Genomic DNA, 13,528 nt, shown 5'->3' on the forward strand with positions numbered 1-13,528 from the left:
AATGTAGAAAAATAAATGAAGAATACTTTCAACCAGGGTGTAATGATGGTCCGTAAAATATATCTAAAATAAACATACCAGACTCCATAGTAGTAAACCATTAAAAACATCGATTTCTAAACAATCTACCTACACCTTAAGAATTTCTTATAGAATAACCATTGTTTTTCTGAACATATGATGGCTAAAATTACTAATCAGTAAGAAGGAATTCACTCAGATTATAAAAATCCTTTGAAACAATTGATAAAATTTTCCAAAATGAGGTTTAATTTTATGATGTTTGAGTATAAATCTTGCTTGGATACTAATTATACAGAGCGTTCATTAGTTTTCAATAATGTTTGAAGATGGTAAAATTATAAAAAAAAATTAGTAATTTGACTTACTATGCAAATATTATTTAAGTTTATGATTTAGAGTTAGGAAGTTAATTTGATACGTAAAATGATTTGTACTCACATAACTTTGTCCACATAGAAATGCCCCCATATCCATTTTCCATCACTTAAAATCGAATAGCAGCACACCGAAATCGATACCGAAAATTACGAATCACTTTTCCATATCGCGGCGGTTGCCTACCTCATTTATGACATTCATCACACAATCATCTCATTAACCCAACAGATTTGTTCTCAAAGATCAGGAAAATCTCAACAGATTACTCGGAAAGTCATTTGAATGGAAATCACATTTTCAAGTTAGTTAATTATCTAATTATCATTTATATTGATCAGAAGGATCCATGTACTACTATTTCGAATCAAAGTGAATTTGAGGTGTATTCGAGCAATTCTATCATATGATTATCATCATAATTATTCATCAAATATTTACTGGACTTAAATATGTTACAATAAACGCTGAAAAGAATTGATCAATCCAAAATAACAACGTCAAGATTTTATTTGATCAGTATCATATAATGAGAAAAATTAGTTTTAGTCATAAATATTAACAATCTTCTGTTTGAATGTAAGGGAGTAGTCGAAATTTGGATATTTGTTAAAACTTTCTGAATGTTAAAAAAGTTATTTAAAAATAAATTCAATCTATTTTTCTTCAATAATTAGAATCTGTAACTGTAATTAATCTCAACAAAATATTCCTGAAATTCCCGAAAACACAAAAACCAACAACATCTGATTAAAGTTCTGCTCACTCAATAAATAACAAAAAAAATCATTTCAATCAAAATTTGATGCAATAATTCGGATCAAAATTTCTAGAAAAATTTGAATAAAAAGTTTTAATAACTGATTTTAGTATTTCCTTCATACGAGGTAAATCCACAATGTAAGTTCCTTTTCTAAGTTGCAATAAAAACCTATATTTCGAATAGTCATAGGGGATGAGATTTTGGTATCTTACGATAATTATGTAACAATATATTTAGAAAAAAACTTTTATTACTTCTTAAATGTGTCAGCCACTAAAATTTTCCGCCTCGTAAATATCAAGTCCACAATTTTTAGATGGTACCCGGTATTATAAATTCAAAGTTATATTACCCAAGATGTTGTAATTTATTCGACTTGAGTGAGTTAGTTATAAATGAAAATTATATCAATAAAATCAAATTTTCAAAATGAACTTCACAAAAAATATCCGTGTTGTAAGCAAAAAAGTAAAAAATCACCCATGTAATCACATTTGTCGAATTCGCCTTCGTGGTTTTCAAGTTAAACAAAATATAACAAGAAAATTTCTCACGGAAAATTACTTTTTCACTAAATTTGCGATTCTCAACTCAAAATTCCTACAAAATTATACAAAATCATTATCACTAAAACGATATTTTTAAATAAAATTCTGTTCGCTTCCGAATTCCAATTATACAAAAAATTTCTTTTTTGTTTCAAAACTTGATTGTTGTTGTTGTTTACAACTAAAAGTTTTAAGATTTTTTGTTATTGCGAGGACCACATTTTTTATTTCTGAAATTATTTTTACCAAAATTTTTCTACCAATTATGACATACAGGGTTTTTCTCAACTATTTGTATTTTACGATATAATATTAGAAAAATATCAATCATACATATGTTTTCTAGTAGTTTTCCAAAAAAAATTCCGTTCTTACAAACACATTTTTTTGTAATTATTTTGCAAAATAGATTATATATATATAGGGTGAGTCTTCTGTATTTGAGATATAAAAAAATTCATTTTCGTAGCTATTTAAACATCAATCACGTTTACAATCTAAACTTATCTACAGGACGTCCCCAAAATAATCAATTAAACCAAATAGACGATCTTTAACTAATGATTGAACCATTCTAAAAAGATTCTGATATATCATGATATCAAATTAATTTTACCAATTCGTGTATAAATGTTTTTTTTTATCTAATTATTTATTTTTGTCTTTTAACATAATATAGATCTTGAAAGAGTTACACAAAGTGTACCAAATAATAGTTGATGTCATTAAAAATTATATTTTGAAATTATCCCGAAATATACAGATTGTTCCAACCCCTTTACAAACCAAACATATTAAATTGATAGATAGGAGCCCTTTATAGTATACCGGATTGACCACATTTTTTGAAGAAATGGTAATAATTAGAGTTTACAATAAATTTTAACATTTTTCTTATAAATTTAACGTATAGGGAATACTAAAAAAATTTACACGAAGATAAATTACAGTGTGATACATTCGAAAGAAGAAATATAATGAGAATTTCAATTTTGGGCTCACTTTGTATATAAAATAACAAATAATTACAATTTAATCGACTACGATGATAATGCATCTTATTAAGAAAGTCAGTTAAATTCTTTTTCTTAAATTACAATAAGTTACAGATAAGATAATTTCAAAATATGGACCTCAAATACAACTAATAAAAAAATGTTTTTGATACGTATTAAAACGACCCCCTAATACATACTCAACTTTTTAACAAAATTGGCGCACCCTGTATATCAATATAATTTTATAGTGGAAACAAAGAGAACTAAACATTTAACAAACAATGTTTCCTAATGAAATTAATACTCAAAATTTATGGAACCGAGCTATTCAATAAGAGATGTCACTATTGGGCATTCGACCTTCAACCACTATTCGAAGAGTATGGGATTCAATTTTTTAGAAGTTTCCATTCATATTTTCGTGATGGTGGATACATTATTCTATAAAAATATGTTTCTTCACTCTAACACAACTTTGGTCTTAATAAAAAAATAAATTGGTGTGAAAATAACGGACGCCATCTTCCTTTCAGTTTTGTAAATAGGTGACAAAAAGTCAAGAGCTGAGACATACGAAATAGTAGAAACTAATATTGAAATGAGCTCAGTATGAGCTTCTGTACATAGATAGCGCTGCTAGTACTAAATATCTAAACCAAATTTACGTTTTGGAGTTTTTGTAAATAGAATAAGTCACTCAATTCGCTAATTTATGTCCCGAGTAAATACTATTGATTTCGTTACTCGGTTAAATAGATACGTAGAAGGAAGTCGTCACCACAGTAATTTCCATATCTCATATTTTTGAACTATTTTTTTATTTGAAGAACTTCAAATGCAAAATTTTTGAAAATAAACCGTCAAAAGTAGAGGGTATGAAAGCTGCAAAGCAAACTTTGGTATTCCAAAAGCATAATACGAATAACCGTCCTAGTCTTCAGATCTGGCATCTTTTGAATTTATAAAATAATTTCATTTATCATCCTACTGTTCAAAATAAATGAAAAATTTGTCGCACTCTTGCACACCGAAAGGAAATTTCCAAAAAAAATTAAACAAGAGAAATTTCAATAATTTCATAATTTCGTCCCCATTATTTTTTGACAATAAGTACAATATAAACATCATCATCATAGAAAAAGACAAACTTTTTCATTACACACTGTTAGAATATATGGAACGCAACCAATTTTTATTTAACTGTCAAATGTTGTTAATGTAAGTTGACGTCTGTCAATAGATCTAATCAATCTTGCTCTTTTATGTGTAAGACTGAAATTATAATAAATTGTTTGTACTGAAAATCATATCAGTTATTATTTTCAAACCACGTAATTTTTCTTTATGGTAGCAGAGCGTGGTTCCGTGCAAATAACAGAAGACTGAAGGAAGTGATTATACAACTGTTAAAATTAAGTTTAGTAATTTGGAGGTTATAATTACAACGTGCTTCTCGTCAAACTTCATCTTCAAAATGGGTTCAAATTTGTTTAATTTGGAAAAACTAGTCGGAAGAGAAAATTTTACCACTTGGTAATTCAGTATGAAAACATATTTACAGCATGAGGATTTGTGGTGTTGTATCGAACCGTCTGATAACAAACCAATTGAAGCAAGTAAGGATGTAAAGGCCAAAGCAAGTTGATTTTACTTCTGGACCCTCAAAATTATGTTCATGTTCAAAATTGTTCAACTGCAAAAGAAGTATGGGAATGTTTACAACAAGCTTTTGATGATAAAGGGCTCACGCGAAGAGTTGGCTTACTAAAAGATTGATATATGTATACTACATTGGAATCTAGTAATAGTGTTGAAGAATATGTGAGAAAGATCATGAATACTGCTCACAAGCTGCACATCACAACATTGATTTTGACATAAACGATGAATGGCTTGGTACTTTGATGCTGGCAGGCTTACCAGATGAATACAAGCCCATGATTATGGAGCTTGAAAGCTCGGGTATTAAAATAAGTGCTGATTCAGTTAAGTCTAAGTTAATACAATAAATTAGTACATCAAAGTCAACAGTCTTTTATACAAATTATAAAAAATCCAGAAGTAATACTCAGCAAGTTAAAAACAGAGGACCAAGATGCTATAATTGCAATAAATATGGTCATTTTGCTAAACTATGTAAACAACCAAAGAAGTTAGCGAATAAAGGAGAAGGTTCAAGTTTTGTAGCTGCTTTCCCAGTAACTGTTAAACAAAATGTGAGTGATAAATGGCTAATAGACTCAGGAGCATCTTTGCACATGACTTGCAGAGATGATTGGTTGTATAATGTCACTGAGCCAACTGTGAAAAGTGTTACTGTGGCAAACATAGAGCCATTAACTGTAAAAGGAGTTGGATGTGTGGATATTCAAATAAATCAGAAAGATAAAATACAAGATAAAAATGTACTGTTTGTTCCTGGTTTAGCTGCCAATCTTCTTTCAGTCAGCACAATCGTGAAGAATGGGCATAATGTTATATTTTATGACAAGGGATGTGACATCTAGAATGCTAAAGGAGAGGTAATCTGTAAGGCAGTATTAAAAAAATAACCTTATATATTATGAACATAAGTGGAGAAGAGGTTCATGTGATTTCAAGTGCTGTGAATTCTAATGACACTTGGCATCTGCGAATGGGACACTTGATTTTTTCAGATATTAAGAAACTGCCAAATTGTGTGTCTTTGACTTCAGACAAAGGTAATGTGATCACATGTATTCATTGTTGCGAGGGAAAACATGCTCGGTTGCCATTTAAAAATGTAGGTTCAGGAGCAGTAAGACCACTTTTACTAATACATTCTGATTTATGTGGCCCTATGGAAAATATTTCATATGGAGGTAAGAAATATTTTATAACTTTCATTGATGACTACACACGAATGGTACATGTGTACTTTCTTAAAGATAAAATGAATGTACCTGATACAAAGATTTCAAGTCAAAAGTAGAGAATGAATTGAATTGTAAAATTAAAAAGTTACGCAGATAATGGTAAAGAGTACTGTAATAACAATTTTGAGAAATTTTTAACTAATCATGGTATAATTCATCAGATATCTATTCCGTACATTCCAGAGCACAATGGCTTGGCAGAACGAATGAACAGAACACTAGTGGAGCGAACAAGGTGTATGTTGTTTTATGCCAACTTGGAGAAGAAACTATGGGCTGAAGCTTTGGCAACTGCTGCGTATATTGTAAATAGATCTCCTACAAAGGCTTTGGAATGTAAAACATCTTATGAACTGTGGAAAGGTAAAAAACCCAATTTATCTCATTTAAAGATTTTTGGTTCTGTTGCTATGGTACATGTACCAAAAGAAAAGCGTCAAAAATGGGATAAAAAATTTGAGAAAATGTTGATGGTAGGTTATTGTGAAAATTCCAAAGGATATTGATTAATAAATCCTTTAACACATAAAATAGTAAAAAGTAGAGACATAACTTTTATTGAGAAGTATATTGAAGATAATAATATACTTATACCTTCTGATGTTGAAGTTGCAGACATGGAGGGCCGATCAGCCAGTAATAGCACTGCTCCTACCAGTACTGGGATGTCATTTGATATTCAAAATCAGGAAATACACACTCAGGAGTCATCAAGTAAGGAATTGAATGAACCTATAAGTAGAAGCGAAGACTCACTTGGAAAGTTTTCTATGAAACAGAAAACTCAATTATTAGTTTAGTAACAACCCTTTAGCTAATTATGTATTGAGTATCTATCAATCAAAAAAAAATATGTGAAAAACGATTAGATTAAGTTTGTTTTATTAAAAGATCCCCAGTTTAATGCGCTTGAAATATCAAAGTTCCAAAAGAATGGTCACATATTACCCATATATAGAGGAAAATAGTTTTCACTCCATAATCTGAGACCAAATGACAAGAAATATTTTAGGTAGTAAATTTAAAATCAAATTAATAAGACAAAAAATCACTCACCAGTTAACAAATGAGGAAATGACCATCTTGGTAGTTAAGAATGTTCTGGGTATCCATAATTTTCACAACACAATATTGTATTAAAACACGAAAAATTCTTTATCCGATTATTGTAAACATCAATCCGTTTCACGAAAAATTTAAAATAAAAACTATTCTCTATCGATATACTGAAAATTTCCAAAGTTTCCAATAGAAATTTTCAACATTAGTCCCTTTTTTTAAATTAGAAATCGAAAGATTTTTTTGTCGTTATTAAACAGATCCGGTATCTCTGTATTTTATTTATCTAATAATAACTATTTTGTACTACAATCGAAATAAGGTGTTTTAATATTAATATCTATATATATTTTTATATGAAAAAACACATTACAGTTGAAAAGATTTGGCGTGAACAATAATTGCGTCGACTTACAAAGATGGCCGATAAGCTGTCTAGACAGACAAGGATAAACGAACTTTTTGATGCTATATTTTAGATAATCGTTTATTTAATGTTCATAAGTAAATCAATGATTTACACAAGTTCAAATTATCTGAAGAAAATGCTTAATTTTAATTACTTTGAAAATATTAAAAAAAAAATTAATAAAACCTAATCTTTCCATAAAATGTAATACACTGAAATCGTTTATTTCCCTGGAAACTTAACTGGATAAATCTCGTTCATTTTTACATTGAGAGAATTATATCTTACCTATATCAATAAGAAAATAGTTTTCACTTCATAATCGAAAACAAAATTACACGAAATTTTACGATTAGAAAATTTAGCATCAAATATGTCTGCCCGAATTTGTAATACTGTCAAAGTTTCATTATCTCAATAATTAAATGCATTGTTTAAAGCTTGTGACTTCAACATTCACAGTGCGCAGGTCAAAAACAAGTCTAGACATTCGCTAAGAATTCGAAAGGGGTCAATGATCTGAGAAGATGTAAAGTTTTAATTTATTAAATAATAAGTAATTAAATATTACATATTTTGTTATATAATTTCCATATTGAATAAAATAATGTTTTCAAACATAAAATACATAAAGCAAGATATATTTTTAATAATATTTCTAAGAAAGTTTTAAATAATTATTGATAATAGATATAATACATACAATAAAAAATGGCATAGATTTAATCATTACAATTCACAATAACTTAATATCATTAAATGACTATATAAGTAGAATTTATGGGCAACAAATAACAGTAATTTCCTTTTGGGAATCTGTATACTTTTAATGTTTTACGACACAACTTCGTTTTTTGAATTAGTACTTTCATTAATTATCACAGGTACATGAAAATTTTCATATTAATTAAGGATCGTAGAATTTGAAACAATGTTACTGAAATTTATTCCAAGTTCCACGTGTAATTTTTCGGAGTTTCCAGTAATAAACCCTCAGTATATATTGTATTATTTCAATTAATTATCGAGAATACTGGAAATTTCTCATAGTGTAAGGTGGTCCTTAACTCCAAATTAAATAAAACAATTAGGGAGAATCGTAGTGAACGTTATTTTTCCTTACTCCATATCTACGTTTTTGAATTAGTAATTTTATTATTGATTACAGGTAGGCGTATGAAAATGTTTATTAATTGAAGAACGTAGAATTTAAAACAATGTTATTAAGATTTAATTCAAGTTCAGAAAAATAGCTGCATATGTATAAAGTACAAAACAAAATATTTTTGTTATCTTGATATCGAGAAATCTGTGATTTTAATATTTTCAGTTCCTATAGTGTAGGGTGGTTCTCATCCCCAAATATATTTCCTATGAATATCAAAAATAAATTCGAAATGTGAAGTAATTAAGGAATTCTTCCAACAAAGATGAAGTCGTCTAAAAAGGGCTGCACGGTCAATTTTCGTTATCGGTATTAAGCCCTCAACATGTATAGTTATTTTGGTATTATTACGAGTATGTATCTAGAATAATGTGATTTTAAAATTTCCCATATTTGGAGTGGTTCTCCTACCCAAATTAGACAAACATTCACAAAGGATTCTGCCGAACGTTATTTCATATATATATATAAAAAAATATATTCCAAATGTTAGGTAAACAAGAAATTCTTCGAACAAAGACAAAGGCATCCAAGAAAGGTCTACACGGTCATTTTTCGTTATCGGCATTAAACCTTCGATATAATGTAAACAAACTATTCTACAAACTGATAAAAAGTGTTTTAGAACAACACCGCACGTGTTGTTTTTCAAATATTTTATACCTCTTGTAAATTCTCGATAACCAATGTACAAAAATAAATAAAGGATACTTTCAACAACAAAAAAGGGTCTAATAATGGTTCATAAAAGATTTCTAACATAAACATACCAGAATTAAAATATTTGGAACCCTGAAGTTTTTTTTGATACAGTTTATTCAAAAGTAATGTTTTGTAGTTATCGAACTTGGTGGGCTTTTATATTCTTTTTCCTATTACTATCGATCTGCATTAGAAATTCTTTATAAACTTATTAGAATTTGCACATTTAAGCACTTTGGAGAATAAATACTGCGATGTCGATTAAATAACACTCAACTTTGTTGAAAATTCGTAAGAAAATTAAATTATTATTTTAGAATCAATCAACTTTTACACAAATATGAAGAAAAACGCTTTAGTTATTCGATTAATAAGAAGAGAAAAGAATTTTTTGTGTATAAAATGTCAAAAGCGATTCTAAACAAATGAAGGGGTGATGACAAAAAGTTTATTAAATGAATAGATAATTTCTAAGAGTAACTGTTTCATTGAAAAGTCATATTTTCTCCGTGTATTTATCTTACAGAATGATTTGAGATTATTTCCATATTGTTTTCAGTAAATCAAAAGTGTGTATAAAGAATTGATTCCGCACTAATACAAAATGATGATGGTTATTAAAAAAATGATCTCTATTTCCTCCAAAATGAACACACCCCTACTTTGTAACATAGTTGCAATAATATAATCAACGATTTTCTCTAAATTGGATTTGAATAGAAGAAGAAGATGAATGATGAATTAAACGACTCAAAAGATCTCCAGGTTGTGAATCCACGAAACTTGATTAATTATCATATTGTTTTTCCAAGTTTGTGTTTACCAAGAAAACAATTATAAATTAGAGAAGAATTTTTGAGACTTAAATTATTTTGGAGAGACGTTAAAAATATCAGCATTTTCTCAAAATTTGATAATCAATCCTGCTAAATATGATAGTGAACTATATTCTTTTGGCCAACTCTGTATGAATTGTAAAACGGTCAGAACCCATAATATTTATTACTTTATTATTGTGTTATCTGTACATTTTGAATGGGTCTTATTGGAAAAATCCATATCTTTACCTACTACTACAGTAATAAAACATCTTGTTCACAGATGTGAGAATATTTTTTCGAAAGGGCGTAATGGATTATAACTATAGAAGCCCTCGACATTTTTTATAAAGTATTAATATGAAATATAAACTAATTTATTTACAAATTTTAACAAAAATGAATTTTGATATTGCCATGTCTTGATACTTGGACAACTTGTTTTATAATTTTGAATATACTCAAAAGAAAAAGATATTTCGATTAAATATAGATGAAACCCAAAATTCACCACTCTTTGAATACAGAGTGTCCTTGTATGGACAATAATTAGAAATTCAAAGCTGAAATATGCAAGAATTTTTGTTTCGAGATTACTTCTAGTACAAATAACATTCATTATTTTCAACCATTCCAAAATTTCTCGTCGCCCTGTAAATCTAAATAATCGACATAAATTTTCTAATTTATTCTAATATCGTATAACAATGTTACACTAACCTTTTCTAACCTATATTTATTTTCCACAAATAATTATATATGTCATATTTCTAAACTGTTACTCCACGTATAAATTATTATTATTATATGTAAAAAATCAATCAATAAAATCGTAGCTTTCGATAAAATGTAATTAACTGAATTCATACAAACTTTAGATGGATAATTCTTGTTGATTTTACATAGAGATAATTAAATCTTACCTATATCAATAAGAAAATAGTTTTTACTTAACAATCTAAAATGAAATTACACGAAATTTGACTAATAGAAAATTTACATGTCTGCCCGAATTAGTAACAATGTCAAAATTTCACTATTTAAATAATTAAATGCATTGTTTAAGATTATTGATGTCAACATTGGTAGTCCAAAACAAAGCCACGCCACGCCACGCCACGAATACGAACATCAAAGAAAAACAAATAACTTTTAATGTTTATTTTCAATCCGTTTCACGAAAATTTTAAAATAAAAACTATTTTCTATCGATATACTGAAAATTTCAAAAGTTTCATTAGAAATTTTCAACATTAGTCACATTTTTAAAACTAGAAATCGAAAGATTTGTCGTTATTAAACAGATTGAAAAGATTTGACGTGAACAATAATTGCGTCGACCTACAAAGATGGCCGACTGCTGTCCAGACAGACAAGGATAAACGAAGTTTTTGATGCTATATTTTTGATTATCGTTTGTTTAAAGTTTCTAAGTAAATCAATAATTCACACAATTTCAAATTATTTGAAGAAAATGCTTAATTTTAATTACTTTGAAAATATTAAAAAAAAAATTAATAAAACCTAATCTTTCCATAAAATGTAATACACTGAAATCGTTTATTTCCCTGGAAACTTAACTGGATAAATCTCGTTCATTTTTACATTGAGAGAATTATATCTTACCTATATCAATAAGAAAATAGTTTTCACTTCATAATCGAAAACAAAATTACACGAAATTTTACGATTAGAAAATTTAGCATCAAATATGTCTGCCCGAATTTGTAATACTGTCAAAGTTTCATTATCTCAATAATTAAATGCATTGTTTAAAGCTTGTGACTTCAACATTCACAGTGCGCAAGTCAAAAAAAAGTCTAGACATTCGCTAAGAATTCGAAAGGGATCAATGAACTTGAAGATGTAAAGTTTGATTTATTAAATAATAAGTAATTAAATATTACCGATATATAAAAGAAAATAGTTTTCACTCCATAATCTGAGACCAAATGACAAGAAATATTTTAGGTAGTAAATTTAAAATCAAATGAATAAGACAAAAAATCACTCACCAGTTTACAAATGAGGAAATCACCATCTTGGTAGTTAAGAATGTTCCGGGTATCCATAATTTTCACAACACAATATTGTATGGAAAAACACGGGAAATTCTTTATCGGATTATTGTAAACACGCCACGAATACGAACATCAAAGAAAAACAAATTACTTTTAATGTTTATTTTCAATCCATTGCACGAAAATTTTAAAATAAAAACTATTTTCTATCGATGTACTGAAAATTTCAAAAGTTTCCATAAAAATTTTCAACATTAGTCACATTTTTAAAATTAGAAATCGAAAGATTTTTTTGTCGTTATTAAACAGATCCGGTATCTCCGTATTTTATTTATCTAATAATAACTATTTTGTACTACAATCGAAATAAGGTATTTTAATAATAATATCTATATATATTTTTATATGAAAAAATACATTACAGTTGAAAACATTTGACGGGAACAATAATTGCGTCGACCTACAGAGATGGCCGACATGCTGTCCAGACAGACAAGGATAAACGAACTTTTTGATGCTATATTTTAGATTATCGTTTATTTAATGTTCATAAGTAAATTAATGATTCATACAATATCAAATTATCTGAAGAATATGCTTAATTTTAATTACTTTGAAAATATTAAAAAAATAATAATAAAACCTTAGCATTCCATAAAATGTAATACACTGAAATCGTTCATTTTCCTGGAAACTTTAATTGGACAAATCTCGTTATTTTTTACATAAAGAGAATTATATCTTACCTATATCAATAAGAAAATAGTTTTCACTTCACAACCGAAAACAAAATTACACGAAATTTCACGAATAGAAAATTTAGCATCAAATATGTCTATCCGAATTTGTAATACTGTCAAAGTTTCATTATCTAAATAATTAAATGCATTGTTTAAAGCTTGTGACTTCAACATTCACAGTGCGCAAGTCAAAAACAAGTCTAGACATTCGCTAAGAATTCGAAAGGGGTCAATGATCTGAGAAGATGTAAAGTTTTGATTTATTAAATAATAAGTAATTAAATATTACATATTTTGTTATATAATTTCCATATTTAATAAAATAGTGTTTTCAAAGATAAAATAAATAAAGCAATATAAAGCAAGATATAGTTTTAGAGTATTTCTAAGAAAGTTTTAAATAATAAGTGATAATATATATAATACTTACAATAAAATATGACATAGATTTAATTATTACAATTCACAATAACTTAATGTTATTAAATGACTATATAAGTAGAGTTTATGGGCAGCAAATAATAGTAATTTCCTTTTGGAAATTTGTATACTTTTAATGTATCACGACATATCTTCGTTTTTAGAATTAGTGACTACAGGTACATGAGAATGTTTCTTAATTAAAAAACGTAGAATTTAGAACAATGTTACTGACTAAAACAATTTCAACTTTCAAAAGAATGGCTGCATATAAATCAAAACATTTTTGTTATCTTGGTATTATTTTTGATTGTTTATCGAAAATACTGTGACTTGAAAATTTCCCATGGATGGGGGGTGGTCGCCATCCCCAAATTAGATAAACAATATCAGAAAATATTCTTTTAAACGTTATGTTTCTCAGGAATATCAAAAATCAATTCGAAATGCAAAGTAAATAAAAAATTCTTTCAACAAAAACAAAGACATCTAAGAAGGTGCTTCACGGTCGATTTTAGTTACCAGTAATAAACCCTCAACATGTATAGTTATTTTGGTATTATTACGAGTATGTATCTGGAATACTGCG

Source organism: Diorhabda carinulata, chromosome 6, assembly GCF_026250575.1.
Source record: "Diorhabda carinulata isolate Delta chromosome 6, icDioCari1.1, whole genome shotgun sequence".
NCBI lineage: Eukaryota > Metazoa > Arthropoda > Insecta > Coleoptera > Chrysomelidae > Diorhabda > Diorhabda carinulata.